The 16786-nt window shown below is 35.5% G+C and overlaps 1 protein-coding gene across 2 annotated transcripts in view; it reads right to left on the bottom strand.

Annotated features, from left to right (window-relative positions):
• The window catches only part of slc6a9 (solute carrier family 6 member 9), a 95428-nt gene extending 83614 nt beyond the window's left edge, over positions 1-11814 (bottom strand). Inside the window, exon 1 of one of the 2 annotated variants that reach the window (XM_024273822.2) lies at positions 11709-11814. The gene's annotated coding sequence lies outside the window, so the exon portion shown is untranslated. Of the gene's footprint in view, positions 1-11046; positions 11364-11708 lie in introns of those variants that run through there. The other variant, XM_024273821.2, reaches the window with a different exon arrangement.
• Between the last annotated feature and the right edge of the window lie 4972 nt (positions 11815-16786).

Genomic DNA, 16786 nt, shown 5'->3' with positions numbered 1-16786 from the left:
ATCTTTCATATGAAGACGCGGGCCGCAAATCATCATCCTGCGGGCCGCAAATGGCCCGCGGGCCGCGAGTTTGAGACCCCTGATCTACTGTGTGATGAAGAAAGAGAAACAAAGAAAAGAGTGACTTGAGCAGGAGTGGAGGGAGCCGGCTCGGCCCCGAGACACGCAGTGGGGTCTGTGATCAAAGCTCACAGCTCTGGCTCCATCCTACTGGTTTACTTGACTAATGTATGGATGCAAGGGAGCTGCCACAATGGACAACCCTTGGAGGAGTGGCAGCAGGGAGTTGTATCAAACTCACTTAGATGTGACAACTTTTTCTGTATTGAGTAGATATAATTTGTGGTTGCTGATACGACTCGGTCAATTTTGGTTCATTTTGAACAATCCAATTCAATCTGATTCACTGACTTAAAATCGACATCTTTAGTCAAAACTTCAACCAGTGTGACTCAGAGATAAATACCTGGTACTCAACAGTGCAGGTGAAGTTTTCCAGATTCTTTGTATTTATAGCAAGATAATCAAATGTAAATTAAAAATGTGTTCAAACAAGCAAGTAATCAAGAATTAATGACAAATCCATTCACTTTTCAGCTTTATAAAGTTCAGCCCACTGCTGTTTTTCCACATAAAAATAATAGAAAGGGAACATGATTACAGCATTATAGCCCCGTAAAGTCACATGTCTGCAATTCCTATGATATTTTCTAATATTGATATAATCGACGTATTTCATTTAGAAACAATTTTATCAATTAAATGTTACACTCCTAGTATTTTGAGCCCTATTTCAGTCATTTTTACTCTGTCGTGCTAGTCCAGCTCTTGACACCTAACAAAACGTTAAAAATTCAAATAGTTTATAAAACAGCAAACATTTTTTTTAGTAGAATAAGGGAAACAAGTCGTCCAAATTGTAATTGCAACTTTCTAATTAAAACCTGAATAACAGCAGGCTTAGAAAGGGAATTAAAGATAGAACAAAGGTGAGCACATTTTTACAATCGGCTTGATGCAGGAGCAGCCCAAGCTTTTCGTGGTTGGTAGGCTTCTATGATGTATGTGAAGAGGTGGTATCCTTACCCCGACACCTTAAAGTGAAGTCATACACGATAACATCAGTGGTCAGCAGGAAATAATCCAAACAAGGAGGTCAGCGATTAAAAAATAATCATCAGATGGATGGAATTCCCAATCAGAAGAAAGGCAGAACATTCTAGAGTGGAAAAAACAAACACATTCAACCTGCAAAGGTTTTAAGTTAATGGAGTCAAATACATCTTCCTGTACTCTTACGTCAATCTTTAATGACTGTGGTAACACCTTTAGGAAGATGCTGGAGCTAAGCCCAGATGGACATGTAAGCGATTCATTGGAAATTTTTAAAACAGTTTTAATGTAACTCTTAACAAGACCAACTCTATATATTGAGTTTTAGAGCTGCGCATGTATCATATGTCCCAAAACATTTGCAAAAAACATTCTGAAAACACCAGAAAATTGGAGGTTTCGCATAAAAAAACAAAAAAACACAACAATTCAATCCATGACGGCTGGCATAGGCTTGAATAAAAAGGATGGATGAATGAATTAAAACTTTTTGAAATTATTTGGTGAAAGTTTGGCTGTTTAGGTCTCAACCAAACACCACCAAATCGATGAGACTATAGGGATCTTTGGAAAAGGTGCTTTGTAATTTTTTCTGCAAAAAACACAGATCCAAAGACGAATTAATTGACTGTATACGAAAACCGCATTAAGTGACCCCTCCTCCTTTGTGTTCCAAATAGGAAGTACCTGCTGGCCCCAAAAAGCCAAAATCCCATGGACTTCTACAGAGAAATAAACAGCTATTACTCAGTCATTATATATCAGCATAACTATTGTTGCCATTCTTTCTTCCTAATCCTATTTTTTTTCCTGTAGTGCAAATTATTAAATGAATATACTGGCCAATCAGATGCCTTAATAAAAGTCTGGTTTCATGGAAGATGTTTAAAATGTTCGACTGATTCTACCGAGCCCACTTTCAAATGGTAGGGGTTATTGATTCATTAATTTCATTAGAGCCAGAAATGAAGTTGTTTTCTTTTGGCGACATCTAAGTCATTTGGTCCAGTTCTCATTTACAGTCGTCAAAACCAAAAACTGGGGAAGTCAAAGCAAAAATAGGTCTTATAAAACATTTAAAGTTACATTCTAAATGGAAGAACAAGCAAATGTCAAAATGTAAAGTTAAAACCTTTGTGTATCATTTATCAAAGTCTGGCTCCTTTTTCAAGACTGAGCTCTGCATGATCTTCAAATTAAATGATGAATCAAAATGACACATGATAATGACATATTGGCATTTGATGTGTTATAATGATTTGGACTGCAATTAAATTACAGTCAACAAACAATATCATGACATGTACAGTTTATATGTGGGTAACCGACAGACGGACGGACAGAAATTAGAGCTTTTATGTCATTTTTAGACCAGCGCTTAGATCTGAAGGACTTCCTTTTTAGGTATTAACTCCAAATTATTTCTTCATTTTTAAGAAAACAACAAACTTTTAAAGTTCCTTAGAAAAATAACCCTTAACCAAACAATTTTTTTAACATAATAAAAGTGGGGCATAATGATGATTGGAAATCTCTTTGTCTGTCTTTATTTCAAAAAAATTATAAGAAAAAAATAGTAAATTTACAAGTTATTGATGTAAATGTAGCACTTTAATATCGTAATATTACTTTAATTTTATTTATTTATTTAGGTCTGAATATGCCGTTGTAATTTTGTAATCCACATGTTCTAAAATATGTAAAAAATCCACATGGATGTAAAATAAATATTTCAATATGTGCAAAAATATTTGTAATTTTTTTTTGGTTTTTGTTAATATTTTTCAGTTCCTCTGAACATAAACACATACACATTTTTTTAGGAGTAAATGTAAAAAGAAATCAATGAAAGAAATATTATATAAAATGTATTTTAAAAAAGAAGGTTTGTTTGATTTCTAAGCACTGTCTCACCATCTTATTGGAAATAAAGTGGAAAGACGCATATGTAACACTTTATCAGACTTACAATTGGAATACAAGCCTCAAGCATTACACAACAGCTCTTCACTTCCATTGTAGGAACCAGGAACCCATGTCTGACGCGATGCACTGTCCTGTTGACTCGCAACAAAACAGCATCTGTTCTTGTCAGCCATGTTTACAATGCATGGTATTGTTGAGCTGAAAAGCAGCTGTTTCTATTATCAATGAGGTCAATACGAGGAAGGGTGATTGACAACTGTTTTGCTGTGACAGACGGCTTCTTTTCTTATTTTTTTTATTCACAGATTTGGAGTTAACTCCAAAGAAAAATTATCAAAGCAGTTGTGAATTTGTCCAGACTCTGAATAGATTAAAAATATTCAGCATCAGTTTAAGCATCTGAATTAAAACTAACAATAAGATAACTGGGAATAAGAACAACATGGTATTAAAATTAAGAGTGAACCCTCTATTTCTTTTTTGAGTGACTTAAAAACAGAAATTGATGACTCTGGAAGGAGGGAAGAAGTAAAAAAAATTACCTATCTATGAAAACTCGACTGAGTGACTCCTCTCCCCTGAATACCTAAAAGGAAGTACCTGCTGGTTCCAAAAAGCCAAAATCCCATAGACTTCTATTTATTTGTTATTCTTTTAATATGTTCTTGCTAATCTATTTTTTTTCTTGATATAAGCTATAACTTAATCTTTCGCTTGAGGCTCATGTGGCCACCTTGAGGGATGTCATCAAAATGGAAGGTATGATTGTCATGCTTGTGGTAAGTGTATCATGAAATATTCGTAAGGCTAATAATGTAAGTAGCACATACTTCGGACATATAGATCATGCTATCGTACAGGTGCCCTTACGCCGCACTGTACTCATTATTCTAGTCTTTACTGACTGTGCACAAATGAGTGTCCAGGTAAAATGCAAGTTCGCTACACTCCAACCCAAACTACACTCTGAAACTCCAATTTCTTCATTTCTAACAGTCTAGCTGTGTGCAAGGTGTGTGCCCAGGGCACGTTCTTACCACTTGAAGAGTACTAATGCGCCCCTTGGCAAAAGCACAGGGGTTGAAAACACTTTTGAAACCGTATGACATGCCTACGTCTCACCTACTTCACCCTTATGTGTTGTGGAAGTGTTCGCTACAACCTGTCATCTGTTGCCCATAGAAAAATGTGCATGAACCTTTTCCCTCAACATTTTCCCTAATCGAGATTGACATTTCCTGTGGGCCACCAGCGTATGTATCCACTACAGATTTGTCGATTTTTCACAAGTATATACATGTAAGGGCAATTGTCACTAAGGTCTAAATGTAAACAGAATACCATTTTAACCCTCGTGCTCTCTTATGGGGTCCAGATGACCCCACCCTTACATTGAGGTGTTAGTCATTCTATGACAAAGGTGGACAAGGTGGACAAGACTTCATGTCTGTCACACCAGTAAAGATCGACAATCATTGAAAAAGAAGTTCAGCGCACTGTCTTGTGGGGTCCAGATGACCCAACTTTTAATGTAAACAAGCCTATGAGAGCAGAAGGGTTACCATGAAACATTTTTGGCCAGTTGATCTAGTGTGAGGCATCAATCTTAACACTATGAGCTATGACTAGATAAAATATCATCATCAATATCACCATGATATAAGCTGTAGAAAGCTTAGTGAAACAATGCTTCATGTAGAGAGCCTAGAGACGTGCTCTACTGAAAACTATTATGTCTACTACTTCATATAGTTTCTGAGACTCTAAGCTGCTTTTCACCATGTTGCCTCTTGCCACAGACTTCATAAATACATGCAACCATATCTTCTTTACGAACTAGCTTCCTCCTAAACTTCCTTGTGACTATTCGTAGTGTTGCATATCCAGTCCAACTTGCTTTTGGTTTGATCTCTACCACCACACCTGTTTGCTCCAGGTCCTTCAACAATATTTACACTTGCTTGAAGAGATGGAGTGATCGTTCCACCAAACTCCAAACAGTGGTCAACCAGGTCCTTGCGATGTTACCGTTTACCATTGGCGCTATGGTTCCAGGATCATTTGATTATCTCTACAGATCGCAGAAATAAACTTTGTTTTACTCTGCATGTATTACAATTGTGTAGTTATGATCTTAGTTCTTTTAAATCTGTTGTTTAATTAGAACCCAAATTTGTGCTGATTTAGGGGAATGTTTTTGATTGGCAGGAGAGTGGGCCCAATAGAAATCCAAATTTCTTTTTTTGTGGGTCCTAATTGCTATTTTCAGAACAACGTTGAGTTGGGAAGGGGAACTTTGCAGCTATCCCACTTCAGGTTTCATTTTTACCCAGTTGAATTCAACATTTAACATCAGAGATTATCTGTCCAGTGATTTTTCATATCGTCGTAACACTATTGTGTCATTTTACTGACTTGGTCTTAAATAGGTATGGGAGAAAACATGAATACATTTGGAACTGAGTGCATACATTATGGTGGACAAAGTGTTTTCTATAACAAATAATAATGCATATGTGTGTGTGTATGTATATATATGTGGGTGTGTGTGTGTTCTTTTTCCATTTTCTGTCCTAAGAAATGGTAAAACTAAAATGTTATTGACTTAACATGGTATTTCCCTCTAGAACTCCATGTGTAAGGATTGCAAAAAAAATGTTTTTTTTTCTAACAGAGTAGGTGTTTGAGATCATTATAAAATTATTTGTTACACTACATCTAACATGGAAGCCCTTCTGTAAACACCTAAAAACATATTTAAGCTGTTGAAAGCCAGAATCTATTCTCAAAACATTGAATTCTTTGCTGCCCCTTAGTGGCCACAGAGCAGACAGTAAGTGGAGCCTTCCTAATTGAACATCCTTCCTGTCACCTTATCTCTTTATGAGGTGGACCATCATCATGCAAAATATAGCAACACTATCACTGGATTCATATACAGCAACAGGAAACCAAGGGAACTGCCAGACAAATGCAGAGGACGCATATTTCTATTCAAGCTTTTGGTTTGTTGGACTCTATGCCAGATATCCAACAAAAGGCATGGTAACCACATTGACTCAACAATGCAGGAAAAGCTGTCTTGTTATCTTTGTTTTATTCTGTTTAGCTTTGGTTTTAACTTTTCTTTTTTTTTTAATCCTGACCTCTTCCTCCCTACTGAGCAGATGTCACAATATTTGGACATTCCAGAGAGCAGACGTGTCTGGGACAACGGTCCACAAAAACAACACGGAAATACCCGCGAGTCATTTAGTGAAAACCGTCTGATTCGTGCCATGAGAAAATTCCAGTAAGTGTGGCCATCGCCACTTATTAGAAATGGGTTTTATCCCAATTCCATGATTTATAAGGCCTTTAGTAGCTCTAAAATTACAATACGGTCATTTTTTTTCTACGTAATAGAATTACTCCATATGTTACCTAAGAAAACTACATAACATTATAAATGCAAATGAAACTTTTTGTTAGAAATAGTGGACAAGATGGCAACTATCTAATAGGAAGTGAAGCAGTAGCTGTATCAAGATTTTCCTTGAATTCATGTCAAGGGCATTGTCATACATCAACTATTGCTGCTCTATAATCCCAAAGAATTATCAAGATAATTTCATTAAGATTACAAAAAAAAAAGCATTATTAAACCTTGTAAAAATCAGTCTTCAAAAAGCGGTTTAAACCATTTCAAAAAGTTGTTGGTCGTATGCTATCATCCTAATCCACTTGGGTCTCTAGTAATTGCTTAGTTTGTATTTTTGTGCTTATTTAGTCCAAAGTGTCGATTATATCATGACAACTTTAACATAAGTGAGTTGACCATATAAATCACCAGCAGCTCCCTTTTTTTGCAAATTGGATCTTATCGAAAAATGCATACTCCTACTTTGTCTCTGAAAAATGTGTAAAATATGAGAAAAAATGTGTGTAGACCATAGTAGATACTTTCGTGTCCCATATAAGTATCCATTTTTACTAGTATCCATGTTGACCATACATATCAAGAAGAACTTTAAAAACTAACTCCAACAAAATGTGTGTTTTTGGTGTTTTTAAAACATTCTTGTCACATTTTTGTCATTATGTGTAGGACATATTTAACAAGGCTGAGATTGCGTTTCTGAGTATTTTTTATGCAAACCGTTTAGAATCTGAAGCCGACAAAATAATGCAGTTTGAGACAGCTTGTAGTTTTTATGTGCAAACTACAATCGGCAAGCCACAAGCTACCTGCTCCTCTCCATACATCTGTGAACAACTACATCCATGTACATCTAAGATACTGAGTTCTAGAAAACAACTGATTTTTTTTTTTTTTTAATTTAGCCTAAAATAAGAAACAATCATAGTAAAAAGACCACTGGAAAATCTTTTCAAATAAATCAAAAGATGATCGTAGAGGGACTTGAATAATGCTTAAAAACCGTCATTTGTTTGTATCCCTACTTTGATGTACTTGATGTATTTTTTAAAGCGATTAAAACTTGACTTCAGTATCTATTGATCTACTTTGATCTGACGTGAAAGTGTTCAAAGGTACTGGTGCAATTTTGTACTTTCTGAAGAGATAACTGCTTTCTAACCTGCTTCTTTAATTGATGCGTAACCCAGTTTGTGTTGACTGTGGGAGTTAATTGTCTACAGGAAGTCATGTTTACAAGAGGTTTCATAGAATCTTCAATCAAAAAGCGGTCGCTGCTTTGGCTTCTTGATCAAGCAGATTTGCTGCTTTCATCAACTGATCTGTGGCTGCTTTCATCACTGGTGTGCAGTCTGAATATTTATCAATACCAATAGTAATCTGATCAGGTAAAATAATAATTATCTCTCCGACATTTATTGGGGGGGGGGGTCTAACTTCAGATTCTTTAACTTCAGAATTTAAAGGGCTGTCTGGGTGTTTAGTGTTGGTATGTTATGTAGGGTACCTCAATAGCCTCATTGCAAAACTGACGACTTTCTAGTTGTGCTTGTTGTTTTGTTTTCAAGAGTTTTGTCTCACACTTTTGATGATTTTGTTTTTTTAATAAATATACTAAGCAGTTTTGTTCCTGTTTTCTCCCGATTGCTAGAGGCAACAGTTACAGATGTTTTTCCATTATGATCTGAGAAATTCCTAACATTTTCTTGCATGGGTGGGGAAATACCGAACCCATGTCTTTAGTTTCACTATTTGACACAAACCTGTACAAAATGCTGCATTTCCTTAAAAGACCACCAGAGGCTGGTGGCTGAAGGGAGCATTTTCCTGTTGATTCCCATGTTAAAAAGTCATTTTTAACCCCAAAAATTAACATAAATATGTAGAGGGTCTCAAATACTTGTTAGATGTGCATTGTAGAGATGGAGACTTGGACTCTAGACTCGACTTCATGGGCTTGAGAGAACAAGTCTGAATGTTTTCTTTTGTTTATTCTTGTTCAACTTTAAGACATCAAACCATTGAAAAAAATAGAAATCCAAAGAAGAATCCAAGTAGCTCTGACCCATTTCACTTTTTTAGGGGTAGAAATGTCCAGAGATGCCATTCTTTCGACTGTAAATATGAATATGCATTTGTAATGTCACTCTCTGGCCAATTAGAGACTTTGATCCTGGTAACGCTCCAGTCCAGAACCTGGTCTGAGGACAGAACCACAATTTCAAGAATTTCAAAAAGTATGGAACGAAGTACAACAGCATGTAAACCATAAATCAGCATAGAGTTGGAGAACACAGGACCTATGACTACTTCTTAAATTAGGAATGTTTAAACTGCCTCAGACAAAAAAAAAACATGTGTCACATACCTTTACAGTATGTAAAGGTAGTTATGTTGAGCCATGGTTATTTATAGTTACAACCAGTCATTCAGTAGACATTTTTATATGTAAAAAACACATACAAAACCAGCTCAGTCTGCCCTGACGCTCAACAGTCGTGAGTTCAAAACCAGTTCCAAACTAATACAAAAGTTTCTAAACATGAGACCCAAAGCCTCCCTGCTGGACATTCAGCAATCAAGTCCCACTCCAACTATATATTTTTTCTACTGTAAAATTGTGTCCAATGACTTTTTAGTTCTGATTATGGAGATTTTAGCTGAAATCTAAAAACCTGTGTCATTGTTTAAGACATATTTTCTGCCAGAGCAGAAGGTTGTGGGCGGAATTGTTGACGCGGAAGTTAGTCTCACTGCTCCCAGCATTCCTTTATGTACACCAGGAGTCCTTTTTGACATGAAATGCCAATTTGAAATTCTCTCCTTAACAAATGTTGTTCACTTTTTGCTGTATCCTGTTAGGGGTCACCCCAACGGATCACCTTTCACTGATTTGCACAAATTTACGCGCACACTCATGTTTCATCTACAAACATGCGCTCATATTGCCCCACCTGTTATGGAGAGAGCATACTCATCCGATTTCTGTGTGCGTAATTTTTTATTTGTAACTTATACAAAACATTTAGTGCGTAACTGTGCAAATTTTCAATTGTGTTCCCAAGTAAAAAACTACAAAATACAAAAAAAAAAAAAACACATGCACAGCTTTAAATTACAGCAGCTCAAAACTCATTACACACAGAAATCTTTAAAAAGTACACATAAATCACCTGATAGACACACAAAACTACTTTTACACACAAATCTGAGGTGATGCTCTTTTCACATCTCCAGAGTCATGTGTAAATGATGTGTTTAAATGCTGCTAGAATGCAAGGTCATCAGTTTTTTCATCCGTCTATGGAGAGAAAATATATTCACCCTGATTTGTGCGTGTGCAGTTCTTGATTTGTGAAGGCATCAAATATCAAATCCAAGTTATACACGCACAAATCCAAAATTATGCACAAGTCAAGAGTTATGCACATACAAATTAAAAAGTTAGGCATAAATCAAGAATTACGCACGCACAAATCCAAAGTCACGCACAAAATAAGAATTACACACATACAAATCCAAAGTTATGTATGCACAAATCCAAAATGATGCACAAACCAAAAATTACGCATATACAAATTCAAACTTATGGACAAACCAAGAATTACGCACACACAGATCCAAAATCACGCACAAATCATAAATTGCACACACACATCCAAAGTTACATACGCATAAATCCAAAGTTATGCAAAAATCAAAAATTACGCACACAAACATCCAAAGTTACATACGCATAAATCCAAAGTTATGCACAAATAAAGAATTCCCCACACACACATCCAATGTTACGCACACACAAATCAAGAATTCCACATACACAAATCGGGGTGAGTCTATTTTCTCTCCATACCCGCTGCTCTGAACTTAGATTGTGAATATTATCTGGTTAAAGCTTGACATTTTCCAACTTTCTTAGACAGATATGCCCCGATAATTAATATGAAAGTCTAAATATGAGATTTTAAAACACTCAACACAGTGCAACAATTTCACAATACATACAAATATAGTTGGATGGAACTTAAATATATTGTATTGTAGAAAAAAAACTTCTCTATCCAATACAAAAGTGAGTAATGATTTAAAAGAATAACATTTACAGTACTCACCAATCACTCTAATGGTTAAAAAAAAGACTGAAAGTAAAAATGATTTCTAATTATAGGAACAATCTAATGTATGTAATTTTAGCCACTCTGATTATTTCTTTAACTTTCTCTGGTTTTTATAACAGGAAGTTCAAAATAGAAGTAAAACTGTTTGTCGAGAAAAATGTCTGACAGGTTTCTATATGACTACTCTCCACCTCATGTTATCATAAAGATGCTACGTTCTTTTTTCTTTTCATTTTTTTCAAAAAGCACATTTTTGTGTTATTTCCCATAATGCAACGCTTTTAAAATTCTATTAAACAGAAACAGTCTTCTCTTTTCTCCTTCAGCAGTACAGACATCATGTAAAAATACAACAGACTGCTCCTTTAAGAGGATTTACCACGTTAACCGGCTCAAACCCAGAAATAAAAAATAAATTTATCAATATTTTTAAAATACGTGAACTTTTTGTCCCTCGCCGCGGAGGCTTACCGTAGAAGTGAGCTCACCGTCTTCTCTCCGTGGTTGACTCTAGTTAAAGTTCAAATTTACGGCTAATTCTGTTGGACGTTGCATCACCTTCTGTCGTACACACACACACACACACACATATATAAGAATGGGCTTCCTCCTTAAGCCACGCCCCTCTGCTATTCAAAACAGAGGTGGGGGAAGCAGCATGTGGGGTCTATCTGTCCACTACGGCACCTGTTGGTGTCCTCATCAGCCTGTATTAATGCAGCAGCCCAAGATGTAAATACAAACTATTTTTGTGTGTTTTTGTTTATCAACTTCATAAAAAGTTGAAATGATTGCTCACGTCAGGTGACGAATACATGTAAGCCGGGGACCGCGCTTCCTCTTTTGTTTATGCGAGCATGCGCCGCAGCCCGCGTGGTGATCGGTTCGAGTCCGGTGCCGGAGCGGCGAACCGCCTCCACCGACGGCATTCCGGGGAGGAATATCTCATCCTTAACGGAAAAGGCGGGAGAGATGCGCAAATGAAATGCGGGGGTCCAGACAGGTGTGGTGCGCGAGACACTGAGGACAAATGGAAGCTGAGAGGCCGTCGAGACAGGCGCAGTGGAGGGATGGAAGGATGGAGGGATGGCACTTTTAGGGGGGTGTTTGGCATGCAGGTTCGGGTGCTTTACCTGATAGTCGGGGGGTCGCGGGGAGCGCGGATAGGAGGAGGCATGAGTGCGGGAGCGGGGATTGCCATGTGCTGGGGGTGGAAGGAGGGAGCAGGGGAGGTGCTGCACTGACAAGGGGAGGGGGGTTGGTGTGTGTGTGTGAGTGCGCTTTGTGTGGCAGATGAGCGGACAACGTGCTTCGTGGAATCCATATGTGTTCGGGTCAAAATCGACCCAATGGGTCAGATTAACCCTTATATTTGTGTTATTTTAACATTGATAAAAATATATATATATTTGTGCTCGGGTCAAAATTAACCCATTAGGTCAGCTTAACTTTAATTAATGTGTTTGGATCAAAATTGATCCAATTTATTCATATTTTTACCCAAATAAAATATTTTGTGCTAGAGTCAAAATGGACTTGTTAATTCAGCTTAACACTTATATTTATGTTCAGGTCAAAATTGACCCAATGAGTCAATTTATTCATATTTTGATCTAAACACAATAAATTCGTGTTCGGGTCAAAATTGACCCATTAGGTCTCCTTAGCTTTTATGAATGTGTTTGGGTCAATTTATTCCTATTTTTACTCAAACAAAATATATTTGTGCTCGGGTCAAACTGGACCCGTTGGGTTAGCTTAACCCTTATAATTATATTCGGGTCAAAATTGACCCAGTGGGTCAATTAATTCATATTTTGACCTGAACAAATACATTTACAGTCTCATATACAGTCAGTGGTCTCTATAGCAGAGAACAGTTTGAGGTCACTAATAACCTGCTTTTGTCTTAATGTAGAGCAGAGTTTTGATAAATAAAGTAGAATTTATGGTCCTGAAGGAGCAAAAAAAAGTCCCAAACCATTATCCTACCACCACTATGTCTGACTGTTTCTTTAATGTTACCTTCTAAAGTTTGAAAAATATTAACTTTTCTATCATCACTCAAAATCAAATATTTAAAACAAAAATAATTACAGCTTTTTGTGCTTTTGACATGTTATTGTGGTATTTTCCGATGATGGCGGACATATATAAAGAAAATTAAGCTTAAAATTGAATTTCTGAGTATTTCTATATTCAAATGACTTACCTCCATGCAATGTTTTTTTTCTTTTTTTGGAAAGATCTAGGAGTTTAATCTGTTTTCAGACTAGTAGATATCGTGATTGTTGCACATCAGTTCTTGATTTGATCTGTTCCAGATTTTTTTGTACACAGAGGCAAAAGCTCTTTGATCATTTAAAGAGGGCATCAAGACCGATATTTATATTTATACTGTTAAGCAACTGTATGAATTTTCATTAACTGATGAAATCTATTCAAGTTTTTGTTATATTTTAAAGATTTCCACCCTTTTTTTTTAAATCAATTTACATTAAAATATGTTTTTTTTCCTCTGTGTTTGTGTTCAGTCCTTGTGTTACAAGTCTTTTTTTAATAGAGATTATTGCTTCATAATTTTGTCAATTTTCTGAAAACAAAACATCAAATTTGAATAAAAATACATATTTCATATATCTATAATATAACAAGTAAGTTATTGTGGGTTAGCTTAAACAGCTAAACATTTGCACAAAGAACACTATTATTAGGAAAAGAGTGAATATTCTCTAATATTTATGAAGCAATTAAATGTTCGGTGTAAAATTTTAGCTTGCAACATTCTATAGAATCCTCCATGAGAGAATCAAACGCTAGGATTGTTGTTGCTAAAGTATACTGCAATGCATCAATGTCTGCAGCAGGACAGTGATGCATTGGCTGGTTAAAGGCTGATTCAGCCAGTAACTGGAGGATTCTGGGAAAGACTGTTTTTGTAGTCAGATGACCCTTTCGCTTTTATTTTTATTTTGCTTTTAGTTTTGATTTCTCATAAATTGACTGTAGCAGTTTTTTTTTTGATAAATTTAACAGGGCAGGCATGCTACACCTGATAAACCTTTATCTCATGAAAGTGCTGGTTGACCTTGTCTGTAGCTGCAAATACACAATAAATAATAATCAAAATCATTTAAAATATATATAAATTCAGTGCATTTCTTATAATGAGGATCCAAGAGCGGCTCCTCAGGATGGAAAATCCGAAGTTGTGTAAAGTGTCAGCTGACAGAGAAGGTTTCTGTGCCCCACTTTGACACTGGGATCAGTTTATTACAGTTCAGGAAGTGCCATGTCTACAAGAAACCCCCTTTAAAAAATGTTCTTTCCTATCCCCCATTCATTTAAGTCAAAAATACTCTTGCTTTTGGTTAAAAAAAGGACTAATATAACCAGCGTCACACCAACCACGCTGCACCCGATGCCTAAATTGCACCACAAGTCCTTTTAACATTGAAAGGTTGTGAATGCAGCATAAGTTCACGAACAAATGCTTTTTTAAACATTTCCAATCACTTTTTATTTTCCAAAACAGTTTCATCCTGGACACAGAGCAGGTAAAGTCCGACTTCTGACCTAGCAACAGTAAAATAAAAAAAAGAGGTCCATAGAGTTAGGTAAACAAAACGCTCATAGCTTTCTTACCTTGACAACATACTTATGCCCTTACACATGAAACTAATTCATCACTGCTGCTGTGCTGAACATGTAAGGGCTCCACGTCTCAGACACAATCAATAACATGTTTTTCTTTTGTTTAAGAAGGTATTTTAATCATATTAATATTATTTGATACGTATATATACAGTTTCTTAATTTAAATGGTTATGTGTAACTAGTTACAAGGGATGTTTTCACATCGAGTTAGGCATACACAAACAATTAGGCCTTATTTTTAATAAATTCTATTAATTTAAACAGTAAATACGTGGTTAGCGCTCTCACCTCAGAGCGACTTGAAGGCCCTGATTTAAATCTCATCTGGGTCCTTTCCATGTTCTCCTTGTGCATTCGTGGCTTTTCTGCAGGAACTCCAGCTTCCTCCCATGAACATACTCATTCATTTCTATCTCTAAATTGTCCCTCGGTGTGCATGTAAGTGTGCTTATGTGTCTGTGTTACTTGTTCAGGGTGTAACCCGACTTGACCCAACAGATAAGCTCCAGAAGTCTCATGACCCCAAAAGATACTATGGATGGATAGAAATACATGTTTTCGTTTTTAGAAAGAAACTTCTTCTGCAACTCAACTATTGATGCAAAAAATCAAATTCAATATGAATATTTGCAACTAAAGTGCTGCTGAAAATCAAATAAGTTGTATTTTACACCAATGTTAGTTTCCATGTGAGCATAAACACTGTAGATACCTTACAAAATGCATCTGGATTAAATCTTCTATTTTTAATGCTAATAAAAATCTTCTGTATTTCTTTCATACTTAAGTTTATTTTTTTCACTGACATAATTTTTTGTGTATTGCAGAGCAGGAACCTGCTGAAAAACTGCTTTTAAACGGAGTCAAACTAAATTATTTGTTTTCCTGTTAAAGAAATCAAATTAAATCAGACCAAACCAGATCAACTTCTAATCAGACCAAATCATATCAAATCAAATCATATCAAATCAAATCATATCAAATCAAATCAAATCAAACCAGATCAAATTAAAATGAGACCAAATCAGATCAAATTAAATCAAATCATATCAAATTAAACCCAACCAGATCAAATTCAAATCAGACCGAATCAAATCCAATCATATCATATCATAGCAAAACAAATCAATTCAGACCAAATCAAATAAAATCAAATTGAATTGAATCAAATCAAATCAGACAAAATCAAACCAGATTAGATCAAATCAATTCAATTCAAACTAGAATTAAATTAAATCAAATCAAGTTGAAGCAAATCCAATCAAATACAACTTTTAGAGATTTACAAAGTTTAAAAATGAAAAAAAAGATAGTTGATAAAAAAAAAAAAACTTTAACAAAAACTAATTGGTGTGGTACATATTTCATAAATCATATAAATGTGATTAATTTTCCCACAGAAATGCCTTTCTGACCTCCCTGGTTTTTACACAGAGGTCAAAAGATCCCACGGAACATCTATGTGCTAATAACACAAATATCCAACTAGTTTCATGTTATATTTTAGATTAACTTCTCAAGTTTATTTAACAAAAGAAGAAAGAATCAAGTGGTAATATTTTCTTATCAGGAAAAATCAATTGAAGTCTAAAGCAGATCTCTTAAAACAAGCGTTCAGCCTCAAGACTATGATACTGTTTTCCCAATAAATGCAATATTAACGTGTATCAATCCTACATCTGTGGCTATAGAAGCACACAGAGGGCCAACAGATATCAATAACTTTAAAAACACCCTCTGCAAATCAATATTCTGTGCATGTAGCTTTGGGAGGAGATGCAGGCCTGGTCTACATAACAGCACATTACTACAGAGGATTCCAACACTCACTTTAAGACAATCTGCCCTTTTCTAGCAGCTGTCTACTCTGAAGAATTAGAATTAGAAATTTTAGGAAAAATGCAAATATTGACACAATTCTGAAAGAGATTTGAAAATGTTTACAGTGTTTAGAACACATACTACATTTTACTAACTTCTACTTTGCTTCAGGAGACGATTGACTTCCACATTTATTAAAAAACTTTAAACATAAAATTATTTAAATGTAAATTTATTCCTAATGAAACCAATAAGAATCCAGAATTAAGTTGCTTTTAAAACATGAAACCAGATGAAATTGAAAATCTTTTAAATGTAAGAATATAACATTTTCCCATGATGGTGTCAGAATTGATGTTTTCTCAACCAACTGGGACATCTAGTGGAGAAAAGAAAGAATGACAGAGAGCTTCTCCAGTAGAACAGATTACTCAAAAGAGACTGTAACTGCAAAAAGAAAAAAGAAAAAAATCACAAAAACATTTCAAAAGAGGAACCTCTAGTATAGAGTCCTGGACATGACATTAAAAAAATGTACATTGTTGCCTCAATTTAGTACTTTGTGAGAATAAATAAGCATTTTGGACACATAAATTAGTATTTTAGCATGATCAGTTTTCTACCACTAATTTGTGAACACAAAACACTCATTTTCGTTCACAAAATGGTAATTTCTTCTAGCGAATTATTAAATTGCGCCCATAAAAAAGGTTACCATTTGTGCATTCAAAAT

Source organism: Oryzias melastigma, linkage group LG17 (genome assembly GCF_002922805.2).
Source record: "Oryzias melastigma strain HK-1 linkage group LG17, ASM292280v2, whole genome shotgun sequence".
NCBI lineage: Eukaryota > Metazoa > Chordata > Actinopteri > Beloniformes > Adrianichthyidae > Oryzias > Oryzias melastigma.
The sequence above is the reverse complement of the archived record's forward strand: the minus strand, read 5'-3'. Positions and strand labels throughout refer to the sequence as shown.